The sequence below is a fragment of the Lynx rufus genome, unplaced genomic scaffold (assembly GCF_022079265.1).
Source record: "Lynx rufus isolate CCGP_SWC_20201006 ecotype Redwood Valley unplaced genomic scaffold, mLynRuf1.p SCAF_9, whole genome shotgun sequence".
Classification (NCBI taxonomy): Eukaryota; Metazoa; Chordata; class Mammalia; order Carnivora; family Felidae; genus Lynx; species Lynx rufus.
In genome coordinates, this window is record NW_025814897.1 from 80277895 (window position 1) to 80293699 (window position 15805).

Here is a 15805-nt window from a genome sequence, read left to right on the forward strand (position 1 = left end):
CTTTGAGTGATTCCACAAGTTGTAACAAGAACCGTAGGTTTCAGAACCGTGAAGGATTCTTTAGTCATTTTGTTGCTTACCAAAAACTATCAGTATTACTTATAAGATAATGTTTGGGAATGATTATAGCTTAGATAGCCTATTATTCTGGCTAATTGGCTTGAGTAAACTTAAATTTTATGCTTAGCAATATAAGTAATGGGAATTTAATAGTGTTAGCTTTGTTCTGCATAAAGAAATAAGTATAAAATGAGGAAGATGGAAGTGAAGCTTAGCCCATGCAATAGGACACCCTCCGTGCCATGCAGGTCAGACAGGGCCACACCCCGTGTGCTTCTCTTGAAAGTGACCACTTTGTAATTGTTGTTAACTAGGTAAAATGAACATCAATCAAATACAACTTAATTTCTTGTTGGAGAGTAAAGACATTTCACAACATATTCTCTTCAGTAGTTTGGGCATCTTGTAAAATCCTAATTGAAAATCTTCCTCAGGACGCATAGAATGCAGGCTATGGAATCAGGTGAGTTCCTTAAATATAAAGTGTTAGGTAAGTGCCTGAGAGCTCAGTTGGTTAAGCCCCCAACTCTTGATTTCGGCTCAGATCATGATATCACAGTTTGTGAGATCAAGCCCCACATCGGGCTCTCTGCAGTGACAGCAAGGAGCCTGCTTGAGACTCTCTCTCTCCTTCTCTCTCTGGGCCCCTACCTCTCTCCCTCAAAAAAAAAAAAAAAATATATATATATATATATATATATATATATATCTTTTAAGACAGATATTAATTCAATTTTTAAAATATATATTTCCCTGATATTAAATATAGGGTTCACCAAAGATCAGTGGTCTAAATCTCATTTTATGAAGATATCATATGTGCCAATGGTCTAATGTAGTCAGAAGGTTGCAGAATGATTTATCCTTATCATTTTCATTACCTACTTTTTTCCATTTTTTAATTAAAATTTTTTTATTCCAACTTTATTTTATTCATTTTTAATCACTCATTTTAAATACCAACATGTGATATAGCTAAAATATATTAATTATTCAACATGCCAGAGGATAACAAATATATTTTCACACAATAACTCATTCACCTGTCCTTCTTTTCATTCATGCAACAAATACTTAATGTTTTCTACAGGGGGCTCCTGGGTGACTCAGTCTGTTGAGTGTCTGATTTGGGCTCAGGTCATGATCTTATGGTTCACGGGCTCAAGCCCCATGTCAGGCTTAGTGCTGACAACACTGGACCTGCTTTGGATTCTCTGTCTCCCTCTCTCTGTCTCTCTCTTTCTCTCTGTCTCTATGTCAAAAAGAAACAAACATTCAGAAAATTTTTAAAAATATTAAGTCTTTCTACGTGTAAGATAATGTTCTAAGCACAATCTAGAAACAAAAATAATAGACACAACACTCTGACCTCAAAGACCTCATGAAGCTTGCAATCTTTGGCGAAAGTAAGGGAGCAGGGATGGACAGACAATAGACAAATACACAAGTAGCAACACATATAGTATCCCAAATTGTGGAGACATAGAGAAAATACAACAGGAAATGAGAATAGAAATTATGGACGTGGGTAGACTGCAGGTGAATGCAATAATACAGGGCTATACAGGCCATTTATTAAGATTTTGTCTTACTCTGAGTGAAATGGAAAATCATTGGATGTTTTATAGCAAAGAATTTTGAACAAAGAATTTTAAGCAAAAAAATTACAAAGAACTACATTTGAAAATAATTACTTGGTCAGTCTTGAGAATACAGAGAAGCAAGGGCTAAAGTAAAAAGCCTATTAAGGAAGCTGTTAGAATAATCTAGATGAAGATTATATTGAATCATTGAGGGAAGTAGTAAGACCTTCAACAAGTGTTGGTCTCCATTTAAATGTATATTTCCAATTTCCACAAAGAATCAATGTTCAAAATGAAACTATCAGATAAGAAAATTTGTTGTTTTTTTTTTAATTTTGTGAATGGTTTTAAATAATCAAAAAACACTTTTCCAATGAAATGTTATCTTTCAAAGTAGTAGATATTGGAAAGTAGATTGTATATTTCTCTAAAACAGTTATGGATCCTTTTGGCATTTGATTTTATATTCCATAAATAACAGTGGTATGTTAAAAGAAGAAAAAGAATCATAAAAGCCAACTAGTTCAATACTACTGCCTTTGATATCAGGACACTTGGTTACAGGTGACAAACTTCAACTCAAAATAATTTATGCAACCAGGGAAAAGTATTAATTCATGTGATTGAGAATTTCCAGTGGTCAAAAAGATATACCTGGCCTCCAGTACTTTTATATGAAGAATTTAGTGAAATTCTCATTTATTCTTTCTCTGTACATGTCATTCCACATTTTCCCCCTTTTCTATTAGCTTCATGTTTTTGGCATAACTTCCTAGAATTGTAGCAAAGTTGTTCTGTAGAACTTCCTCAAAAAGGCTTAGTCTTTAGCTATCACTCTTTTGTCTTCTCTCATGACCCTAGCCCTAAGCAATTGCTTACCTACTTTATGTGTCTATAGTATTACTGATTCATTTAAGTGGACTCATACAATCCATAGTCTTTGAGGGTTGGCTTTCTTTCACTTATCATAAAATTTTCAAAGTTCATACATGTTATAAAATATTTCAGTACTTCTTTCTTTTTAGGAGCACATACTATCTATTGCATAGCTATATTGTATTTTGTTCATCCATTCATCAGTTAATGGGCAATGCATTTGTTCCCATCTTTTGACTCTTATGTGTAATGTTGCCATCAATATCATGTGCATGTTTTTGTGCAGTCATATGTTTTTATTTCTCTTAAATATTTACCTAAAAGTAGAATTGCTATGTTGCATGATCCTCAGTGTTTATTTGAGGAAGTGCCAGACTATTCTCCAAAATTTCTGGCATTATTTTGTTTCCACCAACAATGTATAAGTGTTCCAACGTTTCCACATCCTTGCCAACAGTGGCCAATATGTGGCTCTTCCATTATAGCCACCCTAGCGGTGTGAAGCGATATCTCCCTGTGGTTTTGATTTGCATATACACAATGACTAATGATGTTGAGCATCTTTTTGTGTGTTTGTTAGTAATCTTTATATCTTCGTTCAAGAAATGTCTATTCAGATCCTTTGGCCATTTCCAAAGATTGGATTATTTGTAGTATTGTTATTGAGTTTGAAGAGTTCTTTGAATATTCTAGATATAAGTCCCTTATCAGTTCTGTAATATTTTCACCCATTCTCTGGGTTACCTTTTTATTTTCTAATATTGTCCTTTGAAGCATACATGTATCTAATTTATATTTTATATTTATATAGCCATTAAAGATTTCTTATGAGGATTATTTGCATGATGTTTTTCTAACTCTTCTTTGAATCTATATTTAAGTGTTTCTTTATTAGAAAACATACACTTTCATTTTGCTTTTTTATCCAGGTTGTATATAAGGTATATTTAAACCATTTACAGTTAATATAAATGTTGATATAGATTTGTTTAACTCTTAGTCTTATTTTTTGTTTTCTAATTGTTTCAGTTATTCTTTGTTCCATTTTCCCTATTTTATGCCTTGTTTTAAAATAATTATATTAAAATTTTAACTCCCATTTTATCTCCACTGTTATATTTTTTGTGCTATATTTTACACTGCTGCTCTAGAATTTGAAACATATATTTTTATCATATCAGTTTATTTTTTTAAATATCATAGTGTTTAATGTATATTGTAGAAAACTAACAATAGTGTAATTAATCCCATTTGTCCCTTCCAACCTTAGAACTATATTTATCAAACATTAAAATTATATATATATATATATAAGCCCCCAAATATATTTATATTAATTTTATTTGAATAGGATTTTGAAGACTTTTAAAGAAAGATGAAGAAATTGTATATTTATATTTTATATGTATTTTACCATATATAGTACTGTTTGTTTCTTCACATACCACAAAGTTGCCAACTGGCTTATTTTCTTCAGTCTAAGGTGCTTTGTTTAATATGTCTCAAAGTGCAAGTTTTCTCAAGACATTCTTGAGGTAGTTTTTGGTCTGCAATGGGTCTTTATTTCCCCTTCATTTATAAATGCTGCTTTCATTGGATAAAGAATTCAACACTGAAGATTGTTTTTAGAAAGTTAAAGATATATCATTTTCTTCACCTGTGCATTGTTTCTGATAAGTAAGCAGCAATTCTTAAAATTTCTTTCTTTGCAAATAATTTGTCTCTTTTTCTGGCTGATCATATGATTTTCTTTTTATGACTGTATTTCACCCATTTGAATATGAACTGCCTTGATATTTTTATTTTTGCTTATCCTGCTTCACTTTTATTGAGCATTTTTGGATTTATGGATTTATAGTTTTCATGAATGTTGAAATGAACTATATTTCTTCAGATATCTTTGTGGCCTACCTTCATTTATTTCCTTCTGTGATTCCAGGTACACATGTATGAGAATGCTTGATATTATCTCACAAATGTATCTTTTTTTATTCTCATTTTTCTAACGTCAGGTTCACTAATCTTTTGGTCTGTGGGATCCTAAGTATTGGTAAACTCATCCAGTGATTTTTAAAAGTATTTTTTTAGCAGTTCTATTTCCTGCATTTTTATATCTTCCATTTCTCTCTTGGTATGTTCATTTATCTCTTTACATTCCTGACCATCCTTATACTAGCTTGGTTAAAGTATGTGGGACAACTGCACCCTACAATTAAGATGTGACAATTCTGGAGTTTGAACCACCACTCCAGCTGGTCAGAATTTGAACATCTCCCAGTGTTCGGTGAATGCTAAGAATTGGTCATCTGGTAGAATCCCAGTAGTTATTTAACTGGCCTTGTGTGATCTTAGTTTGCAAATGCATAGCTGTTATTTAGCTGTAAAGGGAACATAGTTTTCTTTTACTCTTCTGATTTCTTGACTGGAACCCTTATAAAAAAGGACAGATAAACAAGAGGAAGACAAACACAAGCTTATTAGTAGTACATGAATACATAGGCAATACCTATGGGAAAATGAGGAAAAACTTGGGAAGCAAGAGTAAACTTTGTTATGTACACTTAAGTCTGTACCTTCTCCGTTGATAAGGCCCTACAGTATCTCTGGTAATTAGCCTTTACTCTTCCTGGTAGAAAGGGAAAGAGGGATAGTTGGTAAATTTGTACCCTGCTTTTAGGCAAATATGGGGAGCACAGGGAACTTTTCTTGTATCTGCCTCTTATCAAATGCCTTCAGCTTATAACAGTCCTCAAGCCAAGCTGGTGTATTGTGAGGTGGAATATTCTGCCACCTTTAGAGCCAAAACTTAAGTGGACATCCATGAAAATTTCTGGAACTTTCTCTCTACAGCTTTCTCTTCCCTGATATTTTTCTCTATAAATCCTGGCTCCCTCCAACTCTGATATCTGTCCTATTATTTCAGAAAGACCTTCATGCTCTAGTTAGCTCTCATCTACCTCCTCTTAAGCCATAGAGTGCCTCCATACAGAAAAATATGACAATAATAGAAGTCATCTCATTTGTTAGTTCAAAGATTTCAGTCAATACTGTCTATGGTCCCATATCTAAAAATGGAAATTTCATATATTTTGTCTAATTATTTCACTGTTCATGATGGCAGCCCATGTCCTATATTTGTTACTTTTTCACAATTAGCTTTTTAAATTTTTTTAATCTTTTTAATTTTTATTTATTTTTGAGAGAGACAGAGACAGAATGCGAGTGGGTTAGGGGCAGAGAGAGAGAGGGAGATACAGAATCTGAAGCAGGCTCCAGGCTCCAAGCTGTCAGCACAGAGCCCAACGTGGGGCTTGAACTCACAAGCTGTGAGATCATGAATGACCTGAGCCGAAGTTGGACGCTTAACTGACAGAGCCACCCAGGCACCCCAAGCTTTTTAGTTTTTTAAATGTGCATTGGGCATGGTTGATTTATACCACACAGATCTTGCAATCTTTTTTCTTCCTTAGAAAAGGGTCAGTTTTATTATAGTATGCAGTTCATTTGCTGGTCAGTCACCTTGAATTGTGGAATATAAAGGAACATTTCTGAAAGGCTAGAATGTTACCCAAGTCCTTCTACATGCAAAGGATTCAATTTCAAAATATTGTTTGACTCATTGGATCTTATCAGGGCCTGGTTTTATTCTCTAATTCCTTGAAAACATTGCTTTATCCATTTTTAAAAATTTTAATGCTAGTATGATTAACATACATTGTTATATTACTTTCAGGTGTACTATCTAGTGATTCAACAATTCTATACATTACTCAGCGCTCATCATGATAAGTGTACTCTTAATCCCTAATACCTATTTCAACCATCCCCCCACCACCACCTCCCCTCTGATAAACATCGGTTTGTTCTCTATAGTTAAGTTTTTTGGTTTGTCTCTTTTTTTCTTTGTTTTGTTTCTTAATTTCCACATATGAGTGAAATCATATGGTATTTAAATGTCTTTCCTTGACTGACTTATTTCACTTAGCATTGCACCCTCGAGATCCATCTATTTTATTGCAAATGGCAAGATTTCATTCTTTTTTATAACTAAGTAATATTCTATTATACATGTATGTGTATACATACACACATCACTTCTTCTGTATCCAGTCATTGATCCTTGGACACTTGGACTGCTTCTACAATTTGGCTATTGTAAATAATGCTGCAATAAACATACAGGTGCATATATCTTTTCAAGTAGTTTTTTTTTTCATATTTTTTAGATAAATGTCCAGTAGTGCAATTCCTGGATCATATGGTGATTCTATTTTTAAGGAACCTCCATACTGTTTTTCACAGTGACTGCACCACTTTGCATTCCCACCAACAGTGCATGAGGGTTCCTTTTTCTACATCCTCACCAACACTTGTTGGGAGAGGGAGGGAAATGGCACCTGCCAGCTCTTTTGTTCTTGGAGAAGTCCCCCAAAGATCCCTCCAGCCCCTCCAGCACAGGTTCTGAGATTAGTAAATAAATCTCCTTCCATATATCCCAGGTGTTTTTAAACTGCTGCTTCTATGCTGTAGGTTATTTGGGGTTCTTTGTTGTGCTTTCTTTTTAAGGGTAGGCACTCTACCCTCCTAATTCTCCCAGAACTGAGCCAGCTAATTTTGAAAGTTCTGGGTGTTAGGCTCCACTAATTGTTAGGTCCCTCTGGTTGTCACAGTCAAATGTTACGGGGATTTGTCTTCTCCATGTAGGTCCCCCATGCCTGGAGTACCTGGCACGGGGCTCTGCTCTTTTCCCTTCTCCAAGCCTGCTAAATCCCTCCCTCCCAGGACAGTGCTGTGAGTCCATTTGGCTCCCTACCATACCTCCACCCTTCATACCCTTCTTCATGTGGTCTCTTCTCTGTTTTTAGTTGTGAGGTCTGTTCTTTCAGTCTTTGAGTCATTTCCTGCATTATTTACATGATGTAGGCATTATCCAGTTATATCCATGGGAAGAGGTGAGTTTAGGATTCTCCACCTCTGCTCACTTCCCCAGAAATCCCTCATTATCTACTTAACACATTTTTGTGGGCATTTAAAGTGGGCCAGCAATTCCAAAATCAGCTATTCCATTATAGATGGAATAGAAATCAAGCCATAGAATTTGGTGATGCCTTGTTATGCATCATTATTTTAGGAAGAGTTTACTAATCCAGTGCCCCTCCTATACGCTACCACAGTATAATGTACTTTGCATATCATATCCTCAATAAACCTATGTAGCAATGGCCTTTTGTCATTTTATGATCCCCTACTAGACTGTACACTCTAAGAGAGAAGGGGTCCTGTTTAAATTGTTTTCTCTTATAACTTTGGCAGTTAGCACTATTCTGGGCACAAAAATAGATGCATAAAAATCTAGTTTGGTGTTGATTGACAGATTAAAAGATTTCAGAAAATTTAGGCAGAAAATTGTCACTGGAATTTTACAAATGATTCTCCCCGAATAGCACAGAATATCTTAAATATAAGAGTATTAAGAAGGTCAATGCTGAGAGTTAACCCTACTGTTCAACTTTATGAATAAAAAGGTTTTACCTCTCTCAGCCTTAGGCTCTATCTCATTTCCATAAATCAAAACAGCATAGTTAACATTTGCCACCTTTAATTTCAAACTTCACTTTTACACCAGTTATTTGAAATATGTAAAATGAGTTCTGACCCATGCTATACAGTTTAAATAGTCACTGACTAAAGTGTGGATGAGGGCACCCTGAAAATGTTTGATAAGCATTATTATAAGGCATCATTATAGCTAGAAATATTTTTATTTTGTGTGATATGACAGTCCAAAGATTCTGATGCCCAGCTGAGAAAATTAGTTAATCTGTCAAAGGCTTTTTTAAATGTATACAACCAAACAACTGGAGGGGATGACATATAAGGTTGTTTTTGGCTCTGAAATGCTATGACTATTAAGACAACCTAATTTATTACAGTAACAAGTAATTTGCCCTATGGCAAAAAAAAAAAACCTTCTTGTTTATTAGGAAAGATTTTAAGGTAGTACTTTTTGCACTTGGCCTAAACACTTTTTCCTTGGTAAGATCTTATCCAAGCCTTCCTTCAGAGCAGAAAGCATTTTCTAATTCAATGTTTTTTTTTAATTTTTTAAAAAAGTAATTGTATTACTCCTAAGAGATCAGTGTGGGTGCCAACTAATTCATCTTAAATAAAAATTGCATTATGTCAATTGTTGTTAAAGAATGTGAAAATCTTGTGAAAAATCTATTTACCCCATGGCCCTATCATCCACACACATCATGCACCATTAATAATTACATGTCACCAGCACAATATTTATATTTGGCAAATCTAACACTTAGTGGGGATTACTATTGCTAGAAAAATAGCATATTTTTCTTAACAAAAAGCTGTGGGGGTGCCTGGCTGGCTCAATGGGGAGAGCATGTGACTCTTGATCTTGGAGTTGTGATTCAAGACCTATGTTGGGTGTAGAGATTACTTAAAAATAAAATTGTAAAAAAATATTTGTGAAAATTACTCTTTATTTTTCTTTTTTTAAATGACTCTTTACATAATCTAAAATATCCTATACATATCTGATGTACATGTTAGTGGTAGGTCCCTTGTAATAAGCAATGTATCAGTGGCTTATTTGGCTTTTTTGATATTCAGTGTACTCTTCTAATCCTTCCATGAGAGTAAATAACATTATCCATGGAAACTATCTCAAAATGGGAAAGAAGTATTTGGTGTAGATCTAGACAGCTATTGTTAAGATACGATCTTGAGGTTACCTAGGTTAGAAGGAGAGAGAAAATAAAATAAACAATTCTACTATAGAGATATATGTTTTAATGATTTTTAAAGACACACATGAGAATAATAATTTAATAGACAAATATTGCATTATGTAACAAGTTCTAACCCCTTTAAAAGATATTTAGTCCATGGTTTTTTTCTTGTCCAAAATTGTGCACCTTACTACTTTGATCTTTATTTCTTTTCCCATAAATATCTACATACACTCATGTCTATTAAGTTAATGTTTGAATCCATAACCTAATAGTATGTATTATAATGTTGTTTTCATACTATCTTTTGTCTCTAAGAACTAAGCAAACCCCTAAAATATTATTTCATTTTAAAACAACTCAAGCTTATAAGAAAAATTGCAAACATCATACACTTCTGTCTGACCTTCATCCTATTTCTCAAATATTAACATCTCACATAAACATAGAATAAAGGCCAACAACCCAGAGTCTCACATCTTGAGTGCAGTGTAGTTTTTCTGTCTCTTTCGTCTCCTTTCATCCTAGAAAATGTGACCATCTTCTTTTGTCTAAATGACTATTTTGAAAAGTAGTGGTCCATTATGTCCTAGAACACCATTCAATTTGGGTTTGTCTGTTGTTTATTCATGTTTAAAAATACGGTTTTTGTGGGGCACCTAGGTGGCTCCGTTGGTTAAGTGTCCTATTTTGGCTCAGTCATGATCTCGTGATTCAAGAGTTCAAGCCCCACATTAGGCTCTCTGCTATCAGAGTGGAGTCCCCGCTTTGGAGTCTTTATCTCCCTCTCTCTGTCCCTTACATGCTCTTCCTCTCTCTCTCTTTCTCTCTCAAATATAGAAATATTAAAAATTAAAAAAATAAAGCTATTTAAAGTTTTTTTTAATACCACATGACTGATATTGTGTGCCTTATGTTTGCATCCTATCAGGAGATACATAATGTCAACATGTGTAACTACAGATGTTGTTGCCTTCCATCAGTTGGTTGAGGTGGCGGCTCCAGGGTTTTGAATTGCAAATTTAGCTAATTTCCATTTATGGTTTAAAATTACTCCACTGGATGACACTTTAAGAATATGTGATTATCCTGTTCCTTGTGATAATTGGAGGATAAATTAATGTGGTGTACCTTAAATGGTGAATATTTTTATCATTCCTTCTACCTTTATTAATTAGAAGCCTATGAAAATGAACTGCTCTTTCTCATTTAATATTATTCACTTAATTATTTATATCAGTCTGGAATTGAAGATATTTATTTTTTCTATAGATCGTAATCCGTTATTATCATATATTAACATTCTTTTATTGTGATAAGACCACTTAACATAAAATGTACCCACTTACATTGTTAAGTTTACAATCCAGTATTGTTAAAAGTAGGCACAACATGGGATGCCTGGCTGGCTCACTGGGTAGAGCATGAGACTCTGGATCTCAGGGTTGTGAGTTCAAGCCCCATGTTGGGCATGCAACCTACTGAAGATAAAAAAAAAAAAAACAAGCATTGTACATAGGTTTCTAGAATATATTCATCTTATATAACATCTTGGTTTTACCTGACAAACCACAAATCAGGCCAGCTCCCTTCCTGGGGGCATTTCTAAACAGAATATATACACTAGAATAATGTTTCCAGATTGCAAGTGTGAAGAACCAGAGTAATTTAAAACATCTAACAAGTATCATATTTGTCTACATTTACTCCCTACTCATGGGCATCACCTTAATTCAACCACCATGACTTTTAGAGTTATCTTCCATTTAACTATTATGCTATCCTATTGCTCTCAGAATTAGATAATCAGAGTGACAGTTAACTTCCTGTTACTCTCCCTGTATTAAACATACCTTTTAGCAAAAATGTCTTAAATTGGGGTATTTCTTAACTAATTTATTTTTTTCTGAGACATGTGAAACCAAACATCTTTTGTATCAGCTTGAATAATAGTGAATACAAATGCTTGAAGAGAAATCTAATTATACTTCTATGGAAGTACAGGAAGGGAAAAAATCAAATTACAGATGTGAACTGACAAGTAATTAAAATAAACAAATAAACACATTAATTAGCTGAGATACCCTATGTTTAAAGAAAAAAAACTCAGGGGGTGAGAATTAACTAAATTACTCTCTCAACTGCTAGTGTTTGACATTAAAGTGAGTACTATCTGACTGGGCATCTTTGTTTGTGGCTACTTGTACATCAACTCTGTTTCTGAGTTAAATTTATTATTATACCTTTATTTTCAAGTGTAGGATTCTAGGACTCCTATAATTGCTTTACTGACCATATTCTTGGGTCCCCAACCTGAGGCTGTTTGCCTAAACACAGAACTGACAATTTGCATGCTCTGACAGGCAAAAAGCCAAACCAAGCTTTTAAAACACAAGACAAAACAAACAGAAAAACAATAGTTGTCCCTTGGAGGAAACAGATTGATAACTGATGTGTACCCCAAAACCAAATTTAATCAGAGTTGCCATCCAAAGAGCTGAGTTTTACAATGTTTTTCTCCCGCTAATCTGAATTCAAAAGGAAAAGACAAATGGAATTTTTACCTTTGCCTCTCAAGTGGGCACCACAGAGATCCAGAAGAGTTGCCCTTGGTCAGAATTCCTAACCTTCACTGGTTCCTGCTAGCTTTCCCAAATTTTCATCTGTCTGCCTCAGAGTGAATGGGGTGTCCAGCCAAGCCCTCATGGTTTCACCAGAAACTGTAGGAGAGGAAAAAAATATCTTTTTACTCTTTCAAATTGTTGACTGGGAGTCCATAATAAAAGAGAAAAACCATATACATTTATTTAATATAAGTTACACAGGAGCCTTCAAAGAAAATGAAGACCTAAGGACACAGTTAAATTTCAGTGTTTTTGTGCTAGGTTTGATGAAGAGTGGATCATCATGGAAAGATATGTAGGACAATGATGAGCTAGGTGTAACTGGGGCAAGGCTTGTTCATTTCGATTCCTCCCTGTATCCCTTCATCTTCATAGAAAGATGCTCCTGTCTTTAAGGTATAGGGAGATCACCTCTCATATAATGATTTTTTTTTATGACTTGCTTCAGGAGAATATCAGAAAAACCTTCCTAGTTTTAATGACCTGCCACATGGAAAGGTCAGAAAGCCACTTTTGCACATGGCAGTTCTCAAATTCCTTTAGCTTGAAATTTCTATATGTCAAGGAGCCATGTTTTAGAGTAGTATGTTCTGAACTCTATCACAGGGAACACCTCTCAACAGAAAATAAGATGATCCTTACACTCAAGATTCATTGATGACCTAGGGTTACAATTGTGTTTAATGAGCTTGTTCTTACTTTTCTTTCCTTGCTTTGTTGGTTTCTTACTTATTAGAATAGTTACTATACTAATTATGGCCATTTTAGTTTGCTATCTTAATTATACTTCTGAGTATAATGAACTGGAAAAATGCTAATGTCTTCCCATTTTTCATGCCAGAAATTTGAGGCCCAAGGACAAAGCTGAAATAAATGTCCAACTGCTGCATAAACTGAGTAAAGGTCAAGGAACCCAAAACAAAACCAAAGTGACTCTTAGAATTAACTCTGCAGATAAATCTTTATTTGTATAGTGAAGGTAGATATGGTCTCCCCACAGACAAGATTGGAAAGTGTGTGTGTGTGTGTGTGTGTGTGTGTGTGTGTGTGTTCGTGGTGAGGGGGTCTGTCAAAGGATATAACATATATGCATATATGAGGTCCAGAGAAATGTTTGCTTTCTTCTTTAAAGAAGAAGGGGATATGGGCTTCTGGATGACTCAGTGGGTTAAGTGTCCAACTTGCTGTTGGCTCAGGTCATGATCTCATGGTTTATGGGTTGAAGCTCCACATTGGGCTCAGTGTGGGGAGTGAATCCTGCTTTGGATTATCTCCCTCTCCCTCTTGCTCTCTCTCTCTCTCTCTCTCTGCCCCATCCCCATTTGTCCTATCTCTCTCAAGATAAATAAACTTAAAAAAAAAAAGACGGGAATCTATTCTGAAGATTTTTGTTTGGCTTGAAATCTCTGTGGGTTCCCTTGACTAAGAATAATGTGGTTGAGTGAAGTCTTAAGCTGTTCCTAGGAGGCTCTGGGAGAAAGGGTTGAAAGATCCTTTGAACCCTCCAAACTCTTGATATAAATCCAAATACCACACAAAATCTGTCTTTCTGAGACATTATTCCTCTGTCTTCCATAAAATTGCTGGTGATTATATTGGTCTAAAGAGCTTGCTTCAGGAAAATAACTATATAAAACTCTGGAATTCCATGGCACCTAACAATTATTTGTTAAAAACTTAGTAGGAACCTCAGAAGATATATGGAAAAGTTAGAGACATTTTGCAAGTGAATTTACAATTACATAATCAACAAAAACCATAATAATATAGTTCTTAGCACTTGAGATTCCATTTTTATATTTTCTCATCTTTTTTTTCCTGAAAGATGAGAACACCATTTATTTTCTCATCTTTTTCAGTAATTTACAGAAGGTGTTCTAAATTCATCACTGTTTTCATGCAAGTTGAAAATAAGTGTGAATGAGCCATTCAGTGCACACATGTCACAGGTTCTTGATTCTTAAAATGACAATTAAAACCAGGAACTAGAGGGTTTTTTTCTTTCAAAAATATCTAAGTAAACCTTCAAAAATGATGTTATATTTGTATTTCTTTAGTTAGTTTTTAAATTTACAAGTTACAAACAAGCATGAAGGCAGTGTGATACAGACAAAATGATATTGAATGGGGATTCAGAAATGGATTGAGGAACTATCTCTATGACTTACTTATTTTGGATTACTTAACCTTTCTGGGTGTCATTCCTCTTAAAATGATAACACTACATTTTGCACAGGGTTATTGTAACAATCAATGATAGTGCATATGAACGTATATGAGAAAACTTTTTAGTGCTATAGCAAGGTAAGGAAAAAGTCTTCATTTTATTTCCAGTGTATTCTTTAGGAAAGCAGTAACATATTTTCTAAGGTTTTTATGCACAATAGGTGAGAAAGAATTAGCAGACCTGCAATTGACTATCTTTGTTTATGGGAAATGCTCAAGAAAGAAAAATAAACCAGCCAATTCTTCTTGTAAATGCTAATAGCAGAACTCTTGGCAAAGACATAAATGGTATGTATGTACCATCAGAAGGGTCCACATCTATGAAATGTCTGGTTCAATTAAAATTGCTTATGGCTGGGGCACCTGAGTGTCTCAGTCAGTTAAACACCCCACTTCGGCTCAGGTCATACATGATCTCACGGTTTGTGAGTTCGAGCCCCACCTACAGCTCTGTGCTGACAACTCAGAGCCTGGAGCCTGCTTTGGATTCTGTGTCTCCTTCTCTCTCTGCCCCTCCCTCACTCATGTTCTGTCTCTCTCTGTCTCTCAAAAATAGATAAATGTTAAGAAAAATAAAATAAATGAATACATAAAACTAAGCCCTGTAATCTGGGACATGCATGCTATTAAAATATCAGAATAAAAATGGGTATATTTCATGACCAAAATGTTTTCCTTCTAGTGTGAGATAGACACACACACACACACACACACACACACACACAAACACACACACACACACACACATACACACACACACAAACTTACAGAGTAAGATCTTTTAAATCTTGTGAGTCTGATTCATATGGTAATTTAGTTACTTCTGCTCTCACAAGATTTTTAAAAAGTTGTTTTTAAAATCATTATCATCAGCTCATTTGCTCAAGCTAGAATCCTGGGAATCATCATTGATATTTTTTTTTCACATTTTCACTATAATATTTAGTCAATAGTCATATGCTAGCAATTATACTTGTAATTTTGTCTTGAATGCATTTATTTCCTCTGCTATCATGTAAAGCTAAGGTACCATCGTTTCATTTACAGTTGATGGGATGACCTCCTAACTTGTTTATCTCCACTGCTCTTTCCAATCCACTTTATTTTTTTTAAGTTTGCTTATTTACTTTAGAGAAAGGGAGCATGCACACATGTGAGCAGGAGAGGAGCAGAGAAAGAGAGAGAGGGAGAGGGAGAGAGAGAAAGAATCCCAAACAGGCTACACACCATCAACACAGAGCCTGACAAGGGGCTCGACCTGAGTCAAGAGTCAGATGCTTAATCGACTGAACCATCCAGGCACCCCTCCACTGCACATTCAACACCACAGACAAACAAAAATTAAGCCCTGGAATCTTCTGCTCAAATCCTATCCATGGCTTCCCATGGCTTTCCTTCTAAGGGCCAAAATCTTTACCACTTCTCCTGATACGGCCACTAGCACTATACTCTCGGGAGCTCAATCGCATCAATCCTAACATCACTCTTCCATCCCCTCAAGCTTCCTCTCACCCTTGCACCTCTGTCTGGAACATTTTCCCCAGCTAATTCATATCTTATGTTAAATTTCACTCTCTACTGCAAGATTCCCCAGAATCCAGTAATTTTATTGTATAATCTTATAGCTTTCTCTTTGTCAGAGACCTTACTAAAGCCGCATGTAATTAGCTGGTGACTTGTGAAA

At 34.9% G+C, this 15805-nt stretch overlaps 1 non-coding gene across 1 annotated transcript; it reads left to right on the forward strand.

Annotated features, from left to right (window-relative positions):
- The first annotated feature begins 10670 nt into the window (after positions 1 to 10670).
- On the forward strand, positions 10671 to 10743 carry TRNAQ-CUG (transfer RNA glutamine (anticodon CUG)). Its single transcript has one exon. It is a non-coding gene; the product is annotated as a tRNA-Gln (tRNA).
- The last annotated feature ends 5062 nt before the right edge of the window (positions 10744 to 15805 follow it).